Source organism: Pteropus vampyrus, unplaced genomic scaffold, assembly GCF_000151845.1.
Source record: "Pteropus vampyrus isolate Shadow unplaced genomic scaffold, Pvam_2.0 Scaffold101, whole genome shotgun sequence".
NCBI classification, from domain to species: Eukaryota; Metazoa; Chordata; class Mammalia; order Chiroptera; family Pteropodidae; genus Pteropus; species Pteropus vampyrus.
The window spans coordinates 3,694,822-3,718,922 of NW_011888882.1; positions in this window are offsets into that span (position 1 = coordinate 3,694,822).

The following is a 24,101-nucleotide window of genomic DNA, read 5'->3' on the forward strand; positions in this document are numbered from 1 at the left end:
AGATCCTACCAGAAAGGCTAGATTTCTTTCCGAGAATTGATTCTCAAGCACTGACTAAAGGATAATTAGAATCTGAAGTCATTCAACATGACGATCTCATCGGAGTGTGTGGTTTCTTTCCACTCCAGGATTCTGTGACCAAGCTTGTATCCCTCAGAAGAGATAGAAATCAGCATGGGTTGTGGCTACCATGACTGCTGAGTGTCTAACCTGGCAACAGCAGAAACCAACACTAAGCCCCCTATATGGCATGATTTCCGAAGGGAGAAGGGAGTCAGCTAGTCATCAGTTGATTACATTGTACTTATTTCATCATGATAGAGAAAAATAATTTTCTTCAATCAAATAGAAAATCCTTCTGGATGTGGCTATAATGCTTCCTTGTCCATAATGCTTCTGCTAGCACCACCATTCATGACATACTGTTTCTGATCAAGGAATTCATCTGACAGCCCAGAGGCAACTGCTTGTTGGAAATGTGAGATGTTCTACTTAGTTACAGCACCAGCTGGATTTTGTCTTACAGGATGTCTTACAGGGTGTATATTACAGACCAATGAGTGATCTGTTTTCCAATAGCCAGAATAAACAAATCCAGGTATCAAGCAAGGAGTGAAAGAGTGGCCACTCTCACTGTAAAAACTAATAATTCACTTGTAGAATTTTCGCTTCCCTGAAACTTTGAGCTCTGCTAATTTGGAGATCTTGATTCCCAAGAGAGGACTCCTGCCAACATGAGACGAAACAATAGTTCCACTAAATTGAATGACAAGACTGCCACCTAGCCATTAAGGGTTCCATTCCTCATGGAACACTCAACCAATAACCAAAGGAATAGTTTCTCTGCTGACTATGGTGATTGATCTCAATGACCAAAGAAAATTGCTTCCTTCATTGATGGCTACAAGAAGAGCCATGTCTGGAATCCGGGAATTCTCTCTAGGTTTTCTCATAAAATGTCCCTGTCCAATAGCAAAACCAAATACTAAAGTATAGCAACCAATAAGGCAGGTTTATTGAGGACTAAGACTCTTCAGGAATGAAATTTTTGGTATCACATCAGAGAGGGGTCTCTGACAAACCAAAAGCAAAGAAAACATAGAATGGCTAGTAGAAAAAGAAAGTTATAATTATTTATCATGGCCCCTATGACCAGTTACAAATATAGGGATTGTCATAGTTATGTATGTTTTCTTTTTTGATGTGTGTGAGAGATATATATACATATATACATACACACACACACATATATATACACACACACACACATATATATGTGTGTATATATGCACACATATATATGTGTGTGTGTATATATATGTATATATATATTCACACACATTGATGTATATATATACACACACACATATGTATGTATGTATATATGTATATATATATATACACACACACACAGACACAACTCATTATTTTATATAGATTTTGTGGGAGATTAACTTTACAGTTTAATATTCAGATTAACAGAATATTCAGATGGGCCAGGAACTGAATTTGAGGAGTAATTAACAAAACACAAAGATGAACACAGTGACAAGGCTGTGGCTCTTCTCATTCTGGGGAAGAGGTATAAACATTTTCATTTGACTAAAAGACAGTTGCACATTATTAGATAGAAACATAGAGTTGTTTTTAGTGTTGTGTAAAAGTTCATTTTGTAAGAAGGGTTGATATAAGATGACATGAAGCTGAAGAGGTAGACTATGCCAATTACTGAGTGTTAAATCTCTTAGCTTCATCCCACCCTTCTGTACTAGCTTTGTTATACTGGCCTGGAACTTTGCAAAGTACATTTCTACTTGGCTAGATGGCACCAATATTAGAATCTACCAGTGGGGTGGGGGGTGGGGAGGCATAGGGGTACAGCAATGCTGGAGGAGGAAGAAAGAACTTGCTTCTCCCGTTTGTAAACTGTGGACTCCCAGTGTAAGGTTCAGGTGCAAGTCTCCAAGCTCAGTGTCTTCACCCCAGCAGAAGTAGTTCACTCCTGCATTTTAATCTATTTTGCAGTTTTTCACACTCTCAGAATCCAGCCTCATGCCAGTCAAGCAGTGCCCCCTTCCCAGATGTCAGGGTTACACCTCAACAGAAGGTCTCCCCCAAGCTTCAAAATTTTAATAATGTCAACCTGTTCCATTTTCCCCTTAGCCTTAAGTGGCAGATGCCTCTTATAGTTGCCACCTTTGTGATACCTCAGAGTGTTCTTTTTACCTTTTCAGTTACTCAGTTTATAAATATAGAACTAGATATAAACTACAGTGTTTTGATCAAATAACTGATGTAGTTCCTGTCTCCTAAATTAATCTTGACTGACATATTGAATAAACACATAATTAGAAAACAATATTTAAGTACAATGCCTGTCATAATGATCATTAAAACTTATTGAGTTATTGCCATGTGGCAGGCACTATCCTAAGCTCTAATTTTATAAAAAATATATATATATTTAACATATAAATATATAATATACTTAATATTAAATAATATGTATAAATAAATAATATATATTAATATTAAATAATGTTTTTAATAACATAATGTATATTTAATAAATATATTTACTATATTTAATGATACATAATATATAATTAATAAAATATAAATTGCTAATATGACTCTTTATAACTCAAATTATATTAGGGTCTAATTTCAAAGGGTCTTAGTTAACATGTTCAGAAATTTAGATTTACCCTGTAGATAGTAAGGACTGCCCAAAATGTTTAGAAGAAGAAGGAAAAAGAGTATTCCTGGTGTTAGTTTGAAGTATATGAATTTTAGAAAAGAGATACTGGAAATATTAAGACAACAAGTTGACAATTATAAGTGAGTAGAGCAATGATAAAGAGCTGACCAGGAAAGGAGGGAAGAGACTTAATGAGAAACATTTCATAAGTATCATCATGGGGCTTGATGGCTGACACGATGCAATAAGTAAGAAAGAAGAAAAAGAGAGAAATGACATTCTTGGCAAAGAGAACACCAGTACCAAAAAACCACTACATGAAGAAAGACTTTTCAGAGAGGGGAGCAAAGAGTTACTGGGCTAATGGTCATATAAAGAGTGGTAATCTGACTACCATCTCAGTTGAACCACAAATCAGGTTGATCTAGCTGCAGATTTAGTTCTTTAACATTGAATTCCCAGTCTGCTATCTGAGTAGCTGCAGTGTGCTTCCAGGTATGAAAGTTTACACATTGCTGCTGTATTTCATTAAATCATCACCTTTTTTATAAGGCATCCCATTATTTTAAGTACCTCTAAGAAAAATAAAGCTGTATATTAAAATATGACACAATGATTCTTTAAAATCACATCGATTATATGATACAATACATCCTTATTTCAGAGAATATAGTATTGTGAAAGCATTAGAATAAAGATGGCTTTTGCAGAGACCACTACCTAGGAAACTACTTCATTACATTATACAATCATACAGACAATTCGAACCTCACAGTTTAAATATATTTTGACTATATTTCTAAAGCGATCTAGTATTAAGAAATAGGAAAGAAACTGATAAATACTTTATTGAGAAGTAATGGTTCAAACAGATGCTCGTGGATTGAACTAAAGATGCACTATTTTATATACATAAAATACATTTATAAAGTCAGTAAATTTTTAATAAATTATCAAATTTAAGCAAAATGTAAATGAAAAGCTGGCAAAATATCTCAGGACTCTATAAAATACTTCAATCATGAAAAGGAATGAGCCAAAACTTCATCATCATCATCATCATTATCATTATCCTCCTCATTGTCATATAATCACACAAGAAGTTGGACACTATAACTTTTTTAAAGTTCATTTTAACTCCCTGAGATTCAACTGTTTATAGTTTGCCTTTAATAAATAAGGAGCTGCCTGGTAATGAGTATACAGAAATTCATAATCTGCTGTCTGTACCCTGCAAAGCTTTGTGTCTGATTTGAAACACAAAATATACATTTAAAAAATAAGCATAATACAGGGCAGCCAAACTAAATGACTTGTGTGTTGCAACAGAAAGAATAGATCACCACAAGGTTGGACAGTCTGAAAGAAATTTCTCAGCAGAGGTGGAACTCGATGTAAATTGTGAAGGATCATAAGACCAGCACAGAGAAAGCGAAAGTGTAGATGATTCAGACAGTAAGAATAGCGGAGAAGCAAAAATATACACACGATTTACTGAAAATAAGCAAAATGAAAACACATTGACATTGCTTCAGTAAATTTCTTTTTTTTAAATCTCATTTAAAATTTGAAACAATACATATATTAGCAGAGAAACTGATGCTCAGATAGAATAAAGATCGGCCCAAACCACACCTAAGTGAAGAAGGATGTTTTAAACCTAGCACTGCTGACTACAAGGTTCATCATATTAAATAAGACCAATTTTGTTGAGGAGAAGTTTCAAAGAGGAGAGCCATATGAAATGGGCTTAGAAAAGTAAGGTTTCAGTCAGATTTGGAAGAATCTGAAGGATCTAAAGTTCATATTACAGTGATAAGGAAACAGTTGACAACCTTGGAGCAGGAGGTTAGTACATCCATTGAAGGGAGATGAATCAGGCTGCCGCTGGAGAGAGTAAAGCCCTTTTTTTGAAAATGCTAAAATCTAAATTCAGCCTTTATGAAAGGAAAATTAGTTTTTATAATAATTAATTAAGAGAAACACCTGTTTGGTAAGCTTATGCCAATACATAATTACTTAACACAACCGAGAAAACATCTATTATTTTATTGTCTGTCTTGGAAAGCTGTCAGCATAAGTTAGCTATTTCACTTGAAGTTAACTATTTGGTGTGTTCTTACAGGTTCCATGAGTATGTATATTACTCCCTCGAGCCCTATCCTAAAAAGATCCTTTCAGATTCTGTCAGGTTATTATGAGGATAGTTCATGTTGAAATAACTCTGTCCTCTGATGCCAGGCCCTGCCTTGTTCTCTGACCCATCCTATTCCAATATCTGGAATTCCAATATCTGGGGCCACTTGACTTGTTACTACAACCAAGCCTCTCTATCAGGGGAAATTTTTAAAGAAGAAACAGCTCAAAAACTTAAGGACTCAGCAAACCATTTATCTTGCTGCTGGTTTTCCTCTCATCTTCCACTCCATTTGTAGCCACTGCCCCTTTACAGTCCTTGCTCAGATATAACTCTGATTCTGACCATCTGCTCAAGATCCTATACTTTTTTAATTTATTGGGGCAACACTGATTAATAAAATTAAGAAGGTTTCAAGTGTATAATTCAATAATACATCATCTGTATATTGCATTGTGTGTTCACCACCCAAAGTCAAATCTCCTTCTGTCACCATATATTTAACTCCCTTTACCTTTATCTACCTCCCCCCTCACCATTTCCCTGTGGTACCCACTAAACTATTGTCTTTGTGTATGAGTTTTTGTTTGTTTGCCTTGTTCATTTGTTGTTTTCAGTTTTATATCCCTCATATGAGTGAAATTTTATGGTTCTCAACCCTTTCCATCTGACTTATTTTGCTTAGCATGAATATCTTAAGATCCATCTATGTTGTTGAAAATGGCAGTATTTCATCTCTTCTTATGACTGAGTAATATTCCATTGTGTGTGTATGTATGTGTATATGTCACATCTTCTTTATTCAATCATCTCTCGAAGGACACTGGTTATTTCCATGTCTCAGCCACCATAAATAATGCTGCAATAAACATTGGGATGTATATATCTTTAAGACAAATATTTTCCAAATTTTTGGATAGCTACTTAGAAGAGGGATTGCTGGGTTATATGGTTATATGGTAATTCTATTCTTAATTTTGTGAGGAACCTCCATACTGTTTTCCCTAGTAGCTGTACCAATTTACATTCCCACCAGCGGTGTATGAAGGTTCCTTTTTTCCCAACATTTCCTCGATCCTAGTACTTTTAAGTGTAGATCCCCAAGCCTCATGCTCTAGCCTAGCTCCTAGCAAGGATGAGCATTCGGTCCCTGTACTTTCCCCCAGAGATTGTAGCTCCACCTTGTGCTGTCAGGTCTTCTTAGTGCTAGGACTTTGGTGCTAAGTTCTTACTCCCGCTCTTGGGTAAACTGTAGGGATATTCTATTGTGGATCTCTATTGAAATTTTACTCTGAATTTATTCATAGTGATTTGTATTAGTCAGCTTTCTCTAAATATTTATATATAGCAAACAGGCCCAAACTTTCAGACTTAAAACACCAAACATTTACTTCTCATTTGTGTGTCTAGGAGTTGGCAGCAGCGGGTCTGCCCCAGGTTGTGAGTTGGGTACAGATGTGCTCTATGTGTCCTTTCATTTTAAGACCTAAGCTAAAGAGTAACTCCCATCAATGGCGTGAAGACGTCATGTCAGAAGTGTGAGAAAGGGAAGCAGAAACACACATAATGTCATGCTTAGAAACCTATTATCAGTTCTACAACTTCCATTTGTCAAGGTCTGTCATAAGACTGAGCCAAAAGCCAATGAGATGAGGAGGTATACTCTGTGCATGGGGAACCCTACCAAGGGCAGAGAAGGAAGGAGAATTGTGAACAAGCAGCACAATCTACCACAACATGTATAAGCTAGCTGAGTTTTCTAAAATAGGATTCGTTTACATAACCTTAGAATAAGTTGAACTTCTTAATACTCTGCTTTGCACATGGTCAAATTGCTTTTTCAAATAATTTGCAAAGCTTAATTGGAAGACATACCATTCTATTTCACATGATGGATTTTCCCACCTGAATTTGTGGAAGATGAGTACAAGTCTTAAATTATATGTAGTATTAATGGAACAGTAATGTGGCTGGTTAGTTCTGTATGTGTGTGTGTGTGTGTGTGTGTGTGTGTGTGTGTGTATGCGCACACACGCACGCTTTAATTTTGTCAGAGTTCTGCCTCAGTCTGCTACATTGCCTGCTATTCGACCACATGCATCAGTGTTTCTCAATTCAATATGCATTTCTTTAGTAGAAAAGGGTAAATATAGAAAGGTAAATATTTCTGGTATATTTTCTGTTTTATTTTTTGATTAGTAACATTATATTTTTCTCTCGTTCATCTATTTTTAACTGAAGCTCTTTGTTAAAAATAGTTTAATTCTAGGAAATGAACCTATGCCTTTAGCAATTTGACCAAGATGAAGCACAAAACAAATAGTCCTTTTGTGTTTCTTGGGGGAGTTAGGAAGAAATTGTTACTTAATTAACAATTTCATATAAATTCATAGAAGTAGAACCCAAAAGAACTTTAAGAGCTCACCAAATTGACATGAAGCTCTCCTCCCCATTGCTAGTTATCATTATCTCTTTTTATGTGTTAATGGAGACATTCTGCAATCTAACAGCATTTAATTTTATCTTATTAAATAAAATAAAACAGGAAAAACATAAAAGGAAATGCTTTTTTTTTAAAAAAAAAAAAAGGACACATGTGACTCGCAGGACTTTTTTTTTTTTTTAATGTGATCTGGCTATTGGACAAGGATGTTTCTTAAAAGTGGAGGACAAAGACTGAAGCATATTTGTACAAATTCAGATATTTTTACAATTACCATCAGAGTACTTTAGCTAGAAAGAGTTAGTCCAGAAAAAAATATTGTCAGAACAAGGACAATGTATTCATCTAGCCAAAGATACATAAACTTAGGATCTCAGGATATAACCCAAAACCTTTGGAACTGAATTAAAACCAAGGGAAACTTTCATGCAGGGTGAAAATTAAACCAGAAATTGGCTTTGCGGAATAGTTACCATCAAGCTTCCTACAATAAATGGTGTAGCTTAGCATGTGCTTCTTCTGATATTCAGGAGCTAATGTTTTCAGTCTTTTATTAAAGGAGAAAGAGGCTTCTTATTTAAAATTAATTCAGCTTCAGGAAATATAAATGACATATTTAAGAAAATACACACACACACACACACACACACACACACACACACACACACTGGAAAGCTATCTAAGTCTTCTAGATTTTGCCAAACTCACAGGGAAAAAATTTCTTAAATGATAATAATTATGATGAAAGTTATTTTCAGAACAAAATAAAGGTAAGTTCTCTTTACTTGGAATGGGAAGGTTATATGCTAGATTCTGTAAATTAAAACAAGAACACAAATAAGTAACTGATAATTGTTCACCATGTATTATATGTCCTTTTATTTGCTGAATCCTATCCGACTTTACATTCAAAATTTTAAAAGAAAGATGGAATGTAGACACATTTCCCTTTCATTTCCATCAAATCAGTGAATTTAGTAAAATGGCTACAAAAATCTATCAATATGGTAATTAAGAGCTGCATAATTAAGGAGGATTGATAATTATTTAAGTATTTAAAAAAGTTACACAAAATAATGATAAGCCTCCTATTTGTTGATCATTTATAATGAAGCACCAAGACAGACATTTTTTTCAGATCCTTACAATAATAATCTAGCAGGTTATACCCATTCTATAGGTATAACAAAATATGGGAAAGCTAAAACAAAGGAAAAGGCTTCCTCAAATCTTTTAACTAATTAGTTTCTGACTTAAATCCTGTATTCTTTCTATTACACAATAAAAATCTATAAAGGGATGAATTATTCATTTCCTATTTCAATGGAAAATGATTATGGCAGTTGACAGGTATTTTTGAAATCTGGCACCTCTCTGGTTAAAGTGTTCATAAATTCCCTTTTCATGTTAGTGTCATCTGTTAGGTTTCCTGTCATAGGTCTAGAATTTAACCTTGAACAACAACAACAAAAATCTGTAAATTAAAATAACAGATAAAATAAAGTGACAATTACAGTTTTGTCCCCCTAGCTGCGAGATAATGCTATATGTCAGTGTCAACCACTAATCTTATTAATTAAAAACAAGAAGCATCTACCATATTTCATTTCAGATCATATCAAGTGTTCACGATGCCCTTTACATTACCTAGTCTATAAATAAAATGTGAAGATGTTTTATTGACTTGTTTCCATAGCAATGAATCTTCCTTTAGTTGTCAAGGCGATGTGCAGTAGCCTAGTAAATTGGACAAGCACAGGAGTCATTTGTCAAGTAATAGGTTCAAGAAAAGTCAGAATAATCCACTAAGAGATCATCTAGCTATAAATAGAACCATGAACCTCAGAACGTAAACATTTTGGTTTTAATGACCTGCAAGCATCATTTATTTTTGTGAAATCAATGCGAAACCATAAGACAATGTGTACACCCAAGTAGGCAAGTTGTGTTTACATTAATGGTGATTTTTTTTTCCCCAGAGTAACAAAACTTTTATTACAGAAGAATAGTCAGAATTTTCCCAGTTCTGAAGTTTAGTTGGCATGGTCGAAAGGTCCACCGACAAATTTGTTATCTGTTTAAGGGGATTTACTTTGAAATCAATAGAATTCTCGACTAAAAAAGTAAGTTAAGAAAAATTATTTTTTAGATAAATTGTGGCAGGAAAAAATGTTGAAAAAACAAAATGTATTGTCCCTCTTTCCTGACAGAAGTGAAAATTAAATAATACACAATTTATTTTTTTATGTTTTAATTTCTTGTCACATAGATGTTTATTAACTGCCAGGGTAGTTGGGACTTGATACCCAGGCCCCCCACCCACCCAAAAAAAGACACCACACATCTCCTGCTTTGAGTTCTTCTGGTATCTTCATCTTGGCATTAATAGATGAATTGAAACCAAGTCAGAAAAAGAAAGAACATCAATTTTTTTCAGAAACAATGTGTATAACAACTTAGTTCTGGCCAAATATGAGAGAATAGATGAGTCACATCTTTAAGCAAGTGTTATGGGAAGATGTCTGTAGTTCGTGTGAGCAGAGAAACAGTGCATCAGTGATAAGTTATGAAAACAAGCAGCAAAAACTGTATAGCTAAAGCTAAAACATAAAATTACTTCCCAACCAAACAGAAAAGATAAATGTCAGTGACAACCCCTTAAACAATTACAACAACTAGAACTCTTCTTTGACTTATGACGTGCCTTATGTCATAAAGCTGTTTTTGAAACATTTTCTTTAATAATGTGTAATCATTTAAATAATGTTTTTAACTGTTCAATATCCTTTAGTTGTCTGCTTATGCCAATGGTTTGACATTGACAAGATTAGTCTTAATGTACAGTTAAAAATGGAGCAAATTTTCAAGTACATTCAATAGAAATGTAATAGACAAGTGTTGTTTTAGTTTTCCCAGTATTCTGCATCTCCTTCATTGGATAACAGCAAGCATTCTGCCTTCATTTATTTTGGAGGACTACTACATACCAGATAATTCTAGTGGGCTGCCACAGTTCCCTACACCTGTTCCCTACTCCACAGTTCCCTACTCTAATAAGTATTGGAGGCATGGCCCAAGCTAGACCAATTAGAATTGCTTGGAGTTTTATATATAGTCACTTGAAGCAAAGAGCTCACTCATGCCTCTGGGGACACTAACTGAAGTAATGATAACCACCACTATCACCCTCTTGTCTCCTACTGGAGAGAGCCACCTGCAGTAGAAAAGACAGAGTCAATACTTAATAAGAAGCAGAGCTGAGATGTGAGAGAGATGAGGAGAGGAGGAGACCCAGTAACACCATTTAAGTCCCAGCTGGAGTCCCGCTTCAGGCTAGATTTAAATCCATCTCCTCGGATAAAAAGGAAAATAAATAAGTTCAATTATTTTTATTGTTGACACTATTTCAAGTTGGATTTCTTCTATTTGTAGAGCCTCATTAAAAAAATATTAAAAACTCCTTTCTGAAATGTAATGGTAAAAATCTATAAAAATCATATTTACATGGCAGCATGTATTTCCTTTAGATATATTTTGTTTGATTAATTTAATTTTATTTTGCACAGAATAATTTTCCTAGCTCCATCTTAAATCTTTAAATAAGGTCAAGAAACACTCTTGGCAAATGTTCTTAAATACATCAATGTTCTGTCTCCTTTGATTAAGCACTTAAGGATATTTGAAATAACTTGGCAAGGTGATAGGCTGTTGTTATTTTTACCCACAGATTAGCTCTAAGTACAGAAGTTAAAGTGACTTTTCCTTGTCAAAATAATTTTGGGCATCATAGAAGACGGTGACTTCAAGTGGTAGGAGGTTTTAATCTAAAGATTCAAGGTCTTCAAAATGGAGGGAGAGATGGAATAGGGAGGGAGGAAGGGAGGCAGAAAAATGCGAGGGAATGGGAGGAAAGAAGAGGAGAGAAAAAAGAAAAGAAGGAGAAAGAGGAGAAGAAGTTTTATACAACGATTGCATTCAGTTTCTCCTCTGACAGTCCCTGTCTCAAACAAAGGAAAACAGAGTGACATTTGGAAGTCCTCCTTCACCTCTTCAGTGCACTCACATAATCATGTACCAAGTCTTGTAGCTCTAACTTGAAAATATCTTTCTTGTTCAATCACTCCCCTCTTTCACTGGCACTGCCCTAATTCATCTCTTTCATGGACTACTGAAAACTTCTTGGCCAGTCCCACTGACTCCATTTAATTTCTAGCAACATCGCCAATCCATCCCCCACTCTTAAACTAAGATGAGAATAGAAAATGCAAACTTAATCATGTATGTTTTATATCCTGCAATGGTATATGTCTGGTATCCCTCCTCAAGGGGTCGGCTTGATGTCACCTATTTTGAGAAATCTCTCTGCAGTCTAATGGTCTAGGTGCTTTTCTGATTTGCTAGTCTTCTAAATAACTTGCCACAATTTATTATACCTGTGTGTTTACTTGTTCCTCAGTATACTATAAACTGCAAAATATTGGAACAATTGCTAATTTGGTTTACCATTTTATTTCCAGTAGTTAGCTCAATTTCTAGTATATCATATGTGTGTATATATCTAGTATATATATTTGTTGAGTGTGTGTGTGTGTGTATATATTTATTTATTTATATTTGTTAGATGACTGAATGAATTTTTTAGTGTTCCTTTTGTCGTCCACCAAAGGAAAGTTAACATCAAGCTGAAACAAAAACTTTTATTTATGTTGAGCATTCTTGGTTATATGACGTTCTTACATACTAAATCAAAAAGCCATGTCATCTTTTATGTGTCACTCAGGAAGAGTGTATTGATTTAGTAGAATGGTCAGTGTTTGATATAACTCATTTTTAATGACCCAATCAACTAAAGAAAAAGATAATATCTTTGAAGAAAGAAAAATAACAATATATTCCAGAGCAGAATTCGACGACCTCTCTTTCATACCCAAATCTAGAAATTTAGAGAACTGCTAATGGTATAAATATGCATAGACAGCTGTAAACTCTTCAGAAGAAAATTTTATGCTGCCTTAGAAAACCTTTCACAATTAAAAGGGCCTCCGAGTAAGCATGGTTTAAAGCTTGTGATTTTCCAATTTTCTTTTCTTTAATGATCATTTTACAATTAAGATAGATTGGATTTAGAGTTCTAGTGGTACAGGGGAAAGATTGGCTGCTCTATTGTCACCTAATCTACATTTCCCTGGAAATTTGATTGGTTAGGTTTCCTCATCCATTTCTTTTTAGTAGCATTTAGTCAAGTGCTTATTAAACCCGAATCTGTTTTTAACTGACCACTGTGTCCAGTTATAAGCTTCATTACAAATATCTGTCTGTACTTCTATAATGATTCTCGAAGTGTGGTAAAATGAACATAACACAGACCATGGTCTTCTCCATGGATTAATCTCCCAGCAAAATGTACTGACACTCAGCCCTGCCTTTAAGACTCTTCTTCCTAGAACCACTGGGATGACATCATTTTTCTGCTGAATAGTATTCAATGGTGCCCTCTTCCCCCTCAAAGAAAACCTAAATTGCTTGTAAATTTAAAAAGAGAAAAAATAATGGAAGTTCAAAGAGGGATATAACATCATTAGTGTGTGAAAAGAGGGTCGCAAGGGGAAAATTCCCAGAAATCCAGAAATTCTAAAAGCCGCTGATATTTTAGATATGTTTGTAACAATAAAGCATCAAAAAGAAATAATGTGAAGTAGTTTGGAAAAAGCAGAACCATTCAACAATCGATTTGTATATATCTTCTCTAGAAAGAATGGTTTTCAAGCTGAAGGGCAGGGCAAACAGTATAAAAACAAATTGAAATCCGAGCAAGCGAGAATAATGTCAGCAAATACATGACGATATTAAATAAATTTAAGTTTCCATCTCTGAGAACACTCTATCTCAGTTTATAGCAGTAGTTTACAGGTTTTATTTCAAAGGAACTCTCGGTAATATTGAGAAATTATCAAGTAGAGAAAAATTTTCAGAAAATTAAAAAAGCGTACACATTGACAGGTAATGGGAAAGCAGGATGACAGAAATAGCACACAAGTAATTTTGGTGCTAATGCCCTAATGCAGAAAAAGAGAACAAAAGAAAATTGGCTGATCAGGTATCTGAGTTTTAACATTTAATGGAAATCATCAATGTTTCCTAGCAGGTAAAAAGCTTATATACTCTTAGAGATTTTATAATTCTATGTCAAAAACTAAAGGTTCCTTGACTCTTTTTGAGGGCTAAGACCAATGTAAAGTATTGTGTTAGATTCTCTGCAATTGTATCTAAAAGAAACATTTGTAACTATAAATGTATATAGATAAGGCAATCGAGTTTATAAAGGGTTTAAAACCAATGACAAAAGAAAAAAAAATGAAAAGAAAATGATCTTTTAAAAGACTAAGGAGAAACCAATCTATTTATCCATTCAAAAATTCCATGTATAGAATATGACATTTCTCCTACATGGCAAAAGAGTAAAGAAGAGAGTTTTAGAAAGGAGGACAGGGAGAGAGCAAGAGATTGAGAGAGATAGAGAGAGACAGACAGAGACAGAGAGACAGAGACAGAAAGACAAAGACTGAGACAGAAAGAGACAGAGACAAAGAGAGACAGAGATAGAGAGACAGAAAGACAGACAGACAGAGAGACAGAGAGGAAAGGAGGGAAAGAGGGAGGGGAGGAGAGAGATGGAGAGGCTGCTTCCTTTCAAGAAAAAGTCTCACACCCACCTCTCAGAAAGTGCCCCATATCCTATCCATTAGCAAAAGTGGTACAGTGCCCTGAAATTTCAACAAATTAACATTCTCCCATCTTTGGAGGAAAACTGAAAGAGGACTTGAGGAGAAAACTGAGAGCTTCCACTAGGATGTCACTTTAATGAGTTACATGTTTCACATACTATTTTTCTAAGCACATTTTAGTCCTGTCTTGGCTACAAGGAATGCATTAAACTGCGATTGGTTTGGCATTTTTGTATTCCTTTCATAGTCGACATTCTTTTACGTTTGATTTATTTAATTGGTGAGGTTAGAAATTTCAAAAGAACTAAATCAGGAATTTCATAGTTTCATGGTTCCCCACTAATGGTAATTATAGACAAGCCAGAACTAAAAACAAAAACAAAAACAAAAAAACCTGCCAGGGTTACCAAGAAATGAATTCAGACATGAATCCAAAAAGCACATCAGGGTTTTCTTGGACAGCAAATGAGATTCTGCCATGCTACATATCCCAGGTAGAAACATCGCAGGCTGGGCAGCAAATGCAATGCACTGGATTATGTAATCATTCTGAAAGACATTATCTTCTACAAAAGAACATGCTCTTTATATGTAAAACCTAAGTTCTCTCATGAATAAAGCCTTTCCAACTAGCTACCTGGAAAAAACAAGTTGGAAACAAACAAATTCAGGCACATCATCCCAATTTTAGTTAATGTTAGAAAATCACTTTTTCTTTTTTTTTTTTAACTACCTGGACAATGTGATTAAGTATAAACAAACATAAGGCCCTCCAACTGCTTTCTAGTGAGATCAAACTAATTTATTTCAATGTGTATTGTACCTATAAGATTGCACAGTAATTCATCATGCTGGACACCAATTTGAGGGTCTCCTAAATACTACATTCTCTAATTACTTCTACTAAATAAGTTTGGGAGACACAAATTCTAAGGTCAGCAATAGTTCTTCAATAAGCTATTTGTGTATGTGAACTACAACTGCAGCATTTAAAGATTACATTTGTGTGGAAGGACACTTCATCTCTTCAGAAAGAGCATTACACTGAGAAGCCAGATCTATTGCAGAAGCAAGACAGAAATAATTCACTTTTGAATATCACCAACACAAAAAAAGAGCAAAATATGCATATTTCAGAGTTTAACATTGAAAACACCCAAATTAATTTTAAAAGATTATATTATTTTTCCATTCAATTATGGTATGGTCTATGGACTAGTTTCAGAACTGAATTGTAATCTAACTCTGTCTAACCTGAAAACTTTTCTCCCCCTATTTTTCTTCATGAGCTTGCTAATTTGTTCTTGTAATAGCTCATAAGGACCATGAGTGGTACTTTTCCTGTTGCCATGGAACTGATAAATAGAACTCACAGTTAGGGATGAGAGTACTCAAACCCTTTAGCTTTTAGAAAGAAACTTAGCCATAAACTGCACACTCTACACACACACACACACACACACACACACACACACACACACACACACACACGTCTAAATCCAGCTAGCCATGAGTCCTCAATCTTGTAGGATATATAATGGGTTTTCCTTTCACCCTTCAAGCCAATGGAAAGGATGTAACCAAGAGAATCACTTACAGAGACTGAGAACCTCCTCAAGAAGGTGACATTGACATCTCATTCTTTGGTGTGATTTTTACGAAAGTAGTGGATTTGCTTGTCTGTTCCCTGTGGCTTATACCAGTTTCTAGATTTGAGCTGACCTGTTAGTACCTCATTCAAAAGGGAAGATTGCTGGGCAAGGAGCCAAGGAGCAAAAGCCCAGGCAGGTCAGCACTGGGTGTGTGTACATACAAAGGTGAAATGGTTATTGAGGCAGAGAGGTTTAAAAGATCATCCAACATGCACTTGGGAACATCCCTTATCTACAGCTACTACCTTCACCATAGTCAATACCCCACCGAAGAACTCCCTTATGTGCCCCAGAGAGTGTCAGCGTTTGAATGTCTATCCTCAGTGATACCAAGAGAAAAAGTAGCAGCCAAGAAACAGTTCGTGTAACTGTGCTGGACACAGTCAGTAGTCAATAAATATTAACTATTGTTATTTTATCCTTTGGATTCTTTACAGTTCTTGTAATTGACTCAGAAAGTATTTGGCTAAAAGGCAACATTAGATATAATTAATGGATAGTTAACTAAGTAAAATTTAAAATATCAAATGTATTTTATAAGATATATAAGTATGTTACAACTCCCAAAATATGAGATTTACTATTTCTGCTTGAGATTATGAAGAATATATGTTGTCACCACAAGATATAGATCACTGCCTATAATATATTAATGTAATTAAATTAAATGTAAGTTCAATCAGAGTACTTAAAATTACTGTCTTTGAGTATTACTCACTGCCAAGACATATGGACTCTTCAGGGAAAACTATCTTGTTTTTCTCCTAAACCTAATTAGATATGTGCACCAGAACTTTAGACAAATCAAATTCGTATGGGGTATAGCTAATTTCACTAATTTGAAAGCTAAAATTTAAGAGAAAAAGTTATAATTCATTAAAAAAATTTTAAGAGATAATTGATTAAGAAAATAAATTGTTTTAGGTCATAAGGTAATGGTCTTATATAGTTTTACAAATGAAAATGAATAAAAATGCACTTTAAATCACCTAATTTGTTTCTCCAATTGCTTCAACACTTATGTACCTAGGGGATATAATGTAAATTGTCTTAAATAACTAAAATAAAATAAAGTATTTGAAAACTAAAAAAGTAGGCAAATTTTATGTCATGTATTTTAACAATCTCATTCATTTAAATATATTATAAATAAACACTATCTCATATATTAATTATCTCAGGAATATATAATAATTTTAATCATCTTTTAATTAAAGTCTGGTCTCACTTTGCTTTTCTAGTCCTTTGAGTATTATGCTGATAATTGCTAGCTCAAAAGGTTGTCAATCAATTAATCTTAATCTCACTGTAACACAACATCAAGAGTTGGATCCATTGTCAATGACTTGAAATAAGTATAAAAGAATGGTGTCTTTGCTCTAGAATATGGAATATGAGGCACTACAGCATTCTGTATTGTAGAAGGCTAAAGTTCATTTGGTATCATTATTTGCCACAAAATTATTATAGGCATCATAAACATTTTATATAATGTTTTAATTTCAATTTTTATTAAAAAAAAACTATAGATTTTAAAGAAATCTCATCCTTTAGGTCCTGATAATCTGCCTTGTAACTGCCCATAGATGTTGGGTACATATCCATATCCATATCCATAATCCCATTATGCAAATGCTGTAACACCATAAAAACGGTAGGTGGAGAATAAAAACAGTTTATATAAACTAATCTCGAATAATAAAAAGAATAAAAGCATGAGAACTCAATGAAAATACATTAGTATGTCTATCTTTTTCTCTCACAAAGTTCTGTATAGACTCTGACATTCAGCTGATTAATACAAACTTTGATATCTTCCATACTCATGTGATCCAAGGAAAAATCTAAATATTCAATGAGAAAGACTAATTATAGTACTCTCTCTTCCTTCTTAAAAATAAAAATAATAGAATCTCTTCCTTTTCAAGTTCTTCCTAGGTAATTTTTGCTATTGAAATAAATTCTATGTAAGTAAATAATGTGTACACATTTTGGGATGGGGTCAAGGTTGAATGAAGGAATTTGACATAGAACAAGATGTGTGAAAAATTAAGACAATTGTCTGTATGATTAATCTATAATACTTAAACTCATTTTTTCATTTAACTTGGTATCACAAAAGGATGTATTTCATGACAAATGAAAGCATCACTAAAGACTTAACATTGGCACTCTTAATTTTTATTGATTCACTCTTAGAAAAATCTTAAAGAGTGTCAAAAACCTAATTAGACACAAAAATATGAAAAAAAGGTTGTTTTTTTAATTTTTCTAGATTAGAATTCCAGATAAAAGTTTTTTTCTATCTTTTGTAAGTTAATTTTTATAAAGGGTAAAGGGGATCAAATATGTGGTGACAGAAAGAAATTTAACTTTGAGTGGTGAACATACAATGCAATATACATATGTATTATTGAATTATACAACTGATACCTGTGTAATTTTATTAACCAATGTCACCCTAATAAATTTAATAAAAATATTCTTGTATACTAAAATTATGTAATTTTATATTGACGTAAAATTATTTCATTCACAAAGTAATCATGGTAAAGTTTCAATCCACATAAGGTAGCATAGGATCATTTTCCTTTGCTCTGCCCTCCTAACTATAAACCCCGAAAATAATGCAAGAGGCAATCAAGGAAGTCTGAAAAGTAGAAAGGAGAACTAGTTAGGGACTGCAAGATTGGAGGAACAATATAGCAACAGGTCATCTTATGACTCTCACCCTCAAAAGAAGGCTATCCAAGCCTGGTGTATCCCAACTCTCAACCTATCAATAGAAGATGACCCATTAGGTTCATTCCTCTCCTGAATGGAACAGGGGCCCTGCTGAAAACAGCAAGCAATCCTGGCAGAACAGTGAGTGGGATTCATCAAGAACTGTGCTGACCAGAAGCAGTCAGGGAAAATGCTATCCTTCCCCATGAGCCTGAGGATCTCTCACCCCAACCTAGAGATGCCAGATGGATAGATGGCAATTGCAAGAGGGATCCTACCACAACTAGTCCAACCTAAGAAGTACGCTTTATCCTCAAGGGCTACAGATTCCCTTCTCCTAACTAGAGTGTCCAGGCAGCTAGGCCTGGGGAATCCCTTTCTTCTCCTAAGGTGACCTATGGGAGGCTCGGGGGCACCAGATACAACAAGTAGATGAAATAATCCACACAAAGCTCTGAAAATTAAACTACTGAGCCACAGCCCACACAAGTAGGCCAAAACCTGAATGCTTAATTTGAACAGGGCGAGCGCCTGCTAAAATAAAAGATTTGAATAAGACCTTGAGTACCCTTTCATTCAACTCTTTCCATACTACACCTACTTTGATGGCTTCTCCTTTCTAGAATGTTGTAAGAGAGTCTCACAGAGAAGACTCCTTCAAAGAAACCAAGTTATTCTGTACTGTGTCTGCACAGATTAGGGAGTGAGTCTCATAGAAGCTTCAGGGTGGCATACAGAGAACAGCAGAAAAAGAAGGAGAAAAGAGAACATAATCTTTGCATAAGCCATAACAAGGGAGATTTATTTTCTTAATGTGAGATCATTTTTCAAATTGGCTCTTTATCTTGCTAACTATTGACTACAAGCGAGACACCTGCTTTATCTAATTATGGTAAATTGTAGTATTTTCTTCTTTTTAATCAGTGAATTTATTATCATAGCTTTAATTTTTTATGATTGAAAATCTAGAATTTATTTCCACATGCTTCCTCACTGAATTTAATATTTCCCTATTTCTGAGATATTTCACACATAAAACCTATTCTAATATAAATGCATTTAGTCTACCTGAGTATCACTCACAAAGCACACAATAAAATATTATTTAGTGTATAGGGAACACATGATTTCAACAAAGCTATCACTTTGCATCATCCAATAGAAAACTAACAGGTTTTTTATAAGATCTCACAATATTTCACTAAGTTAATTGATTTAAATAAAAGCTTTATCACATCAAACCTAACAGGAATTTTTTTCCTCTAATGTGTCATGACATTTAATATTTGGTGATTAATTCATTCATCAAAGTGTAGGATAAGCCATTAACATCTGTAAAATGGTGAATTATAACACTGACTGTTACCTAGGATATACATTACCTTGAATTCTTAAAGGCTTAGTTTTATCCTCAAAACATTTGATCCTTTCTTTATCTTAACAAATCATCAAGTAATAGGAAATAAGTATATCACATTTCTACTAAAGTGGAAAAACTCATCTTGCATTTAGTACTAAGATTACTATAAAAACATAACCTTATGTAAATAAACAAGTATCTGATGTGTGGCAGGACAGCACTGAGTACTTCACCCAAATAGTGACCTGCATGAGAAATAGATGCTTCCCTTTAGGTAATTTAATTCACTATGAAATGTGTCATGAAGGAGTGCTTGAAAGGTAAAGAGCCTTCCAACTCTCTGAAAAGCTTACTTCACCACTTGCTCTAGTGATTTTCCTTATATGAGATGCATGATTCTCGAGCAAGCTGACTCTATCATAAAGATATGGCTTCAACTTATCACTTAAATGACTACATTAACTCAACCACTTTGTGTGTGTGTTGGAGGTAGGCGGGGGGGGGGGCGTAAAAAGCCAACAATAGTAATACCACACAAGCAGTTGTAAATATACAATAAAACATTAAAGTGGACTGCCATGAGAGGTGACCACCTACACTGGCAGAATTCTATCTATATTCATAAGGTTACGTATCTGCAGTTCAAGTTCACAAAGATATCTGTCTGAAGACAGAAAAGTAAATCATGGAAAAGGTATGTCTCCATTTCACCCATGAGCTGATGGGCGAAGCCTGCAGTTATGGACTTGCACTTGCAAGGAAGGGCCTCGGCCATTGAAACAAATAAGAAGCACGCTCTTGGACTATTTGGATTAATTTCACAAAATTCCCGGGGAGCCTTATGAAGTAAAAACTGCAAGAGGTTTTCACAAGTGGTCTTGTTTTTCTCCCCCCCTGCCTGTCGCTGGTGTGGGTTGATGGACAGTTTCTTCTGTAGTTAGAGTGTGAGGATCTTAGCTCCACCCATGGGATGTAAGTAGAAGCCATAGAGTGCTCCTTTGCCAGGACAGAACAGTGTAGAGACCATGGTGTATGGATACATGCTTGCTAAAATTCCAGACCCTGAGAATCAGATTTGAGAGTTAAGTCCTTCATGAAAACAGACCTCCATTAAAATTTATTCCATAGTTGTTCCACCCACTTCTACTCACAATTTTTCTTCTTAACTATATCTTATTACAGAAACCTTTTCCTTTCACTACTTTTAACAGCAATAAAGCTAACCTTTAAATGTTTGAGTTTATATCCCAACTTCACTACTTATAAGTTCCATGATCATGGTGCTACTCTAACAGTTTATGCTTCAATTTTCTATTTTGTAAAATGGGAATAAAAGAGTAATTACCTCATAGATTTGCTCGTGATAATCAAATAAAGTAAATAATAAAAAGTACTCACAATAATCAATAGCCATTATTAATATTATTATTATTTAAATAGATTCTCAAATCTGACTAATACTTTAAAGATTTTAGTACAAGTAGAGAATGCATAATAAGAAGAGGCATAGAAATTCTAGATAATTTTCATGCAAAATTCTACTAAAAGATTTGACTGTTTCACATGAACCCAATGCTTTAAAATATTTAACTATATAATTTTTAAGGTGGTGAGATTAGTGTCTAATGGTGTAGGAACTCTGCATTTTTTTCTACCATTAGGCATATGCTAAGCTATCTGAAATAGATCCTCAAATATGAATTATTAAAATTTGATTCATGGCACATATAAAAAGGAATAACCACTAGAAAACAGCATGATTTCATTAAAAACAAATAAGTTTGAAAACAGAACAAGTATTGGTACGAGAAAACTGAAGTTCAAAATAAGTGAAAATGGTAAAGTGTAGAGTGCAGGAAATTGCTTTTAAAAGGTTAGGTTTTGTGTCCCAAATAAATCCACATACAAATACAGAGAGGTCTCATGGATTATATTTCCCCTTGGTGGTCTCTGAGGTATGTGCACAGCAGAGGGGTGGCAAAAATCATCAGATAACAACACAAAGGTATCAAACGCTCACTCTGCATCCCACCATTACTTAATTCTGAAAGGAATATTGTGAGGTCAGAAATGATGATCCTAATTCTAGTGTTGAAGATAACTAAATAATTTTCTCAAGACCATACAGTGGGAATTTGGATCAGGTCTGTTTTTATCCAAAGCCTTTTCCTCTCCCACCTCCTTATGACATAAAACCATTTATATACCAGGATGCCTGGGAAAATTCTAGAATAAATCATTTAAAAACATGTCTTGGCATTTAGAATAAGGAACCACTAGTCACTAGAAGTCAGTTTGTTGTCTCTAAAGAAAAATGATTCCAAATAATTCTTACTTGTTTACTTTTCAAGGATGCTAGAGCGATAGAGCAGAGGAACACTTTAGAAATCATGAATCTGAATATCAAAAAAGTATCATCTTCCTTTATATTCATTAAAAGGACGTGGGTAAGCTGGCTAATAATATAAATAAGTGAATTTGATATTGAAAACTATAAACAAAGTGTACTTAATAGGGATTAAAGTGAATCTTGAGAAAATTATTTAAGTGTGTCAACGGATTTATTTTTTGTAGCACCCAGCCTACATAATTCTTTTATCAATAATTTTGATAAGTATGTTCATATGATTAAATATGAAGTTGATATGACACTGAATGATATAAGAAATACATTGGGTAAAATAATTAGAATCCTGAAAAGAATGCAACCCATTGGAACAATGTAATAGATTTAATTAAATAAAACTTAATAGGGATATATGTAAAGGTTTGTTATTTGCTAAAAGAAATGAACTTAAAGATTGTAACTTGGGAGACATGACAGGGGAAATATGCATTCAAATGTAATAATTGCAAGTAAGCTCAAAATTTTAAAAGAAACTATGACTAAGAGAAATTTGATGTAATCATAGGTTACATTAAAAATATACTAGGTAGAATAACTGGTGATAATTCCAGTCCTTGTAGTGACCAAACTGCATCCAAATTATTTATTTGTTTGTGTTAGCACTGTTATTTCAAGGGACATAAATCTAAGAGCAAGAGCAGAGTAATTTTAGGAGTCACATGCCATATCAGAAACATTTGAAAGATCAGAGGAAGCTAATGCTAGATGAGAAAACTTGAGGAAAATAAAAATTTTTCCACTTAGGTCCAAGACATGTAGCTTGGAAGCATGGTTAGAAGTGGATTTTGTTTCCATACAAGATTGAACTGCTCACCAATCAGAGCTATTAGACTGATGGCATAGGTTCCTGTGATCATAGAAAATCCCACTTCACTGGATGTATTTAGGATTAGGAAGATGAATAAACAATAAATGGTATATCCATCAAGTGTAATTCTATTAACTAATTTAAAAGAAATGATCTACTGACACATACAGCAACATGAATGAAACTCAAAAATATTATGCTGAGTGAAATAAGCCAGACACATAATAGGGCACACTATGCGATTCCATTTATATTAACTCCTGGACTAGATGAAACTATTCTACAGTGATAGGAATTAGACGAGTGTTCCTTTAGATGGGGTTGATAAAGGTGAGTGGGATAATTGTACTTGACTGGAATGGGTACAAACAGACATTCTAGAGTGATAGGACTGTATTCTATATCTTGACAGGAGTGTGTATTACATGAATATGTACCTTTATCAAAACTAAGTGAGCTGTACTTCAAAGATCTGTCCCATTTCGTGATGTGTAAATTATATCTCGATTTTTTTTTTTTTTGAAACTGTCAAATAAAACCCTCTCTTAGTCACATTCCCCTCCAGTTACCACCTATTTCTCTGAACCTCTTTGGATGAAAATTTTGAATGAATTTTCTATTCTTTCTGTTTCTGATTCATTCTCTTCCCATTATCATTTGAATATACTCCAGTCATGCTTCCACCTAATTACTAGAATGAACTTCTCTTTTCAAAATCACCAAAGACCTCCAGTTAAAAAATCCCAATCAGTTCTCATTCTTCCCTTCACTTGACCTGGCAGCCACACTTGAGATAGTGGATCACTCCCTTGTCCTTGAGACTTTTTTTCACTTCATTTCCAGGACTTTTTTTGTTTGGTTTTCTTTTCACCTCACTGGTCACTCCTCCCTAGAATCTTTTCCTGGATATTCCTCCTCTCCCTGCTGTTTAAGTATTGGCATGCCCTCAGACTCAATCCTCAAATGTTTCTACAACTACATTTATGTTCGAAGTGAAAACATTAAGCTCTAGAACTTCAAAAGCTAATTTTGAATTAGGCCAATTAGGCCAGTAATTCCTTAATGTATACTTTTAGCTCTCACCTTTCCCATAAATGTCCAACAATTATTTAACTGCTTATGCACTTTCTTTCCAGAGAATAGG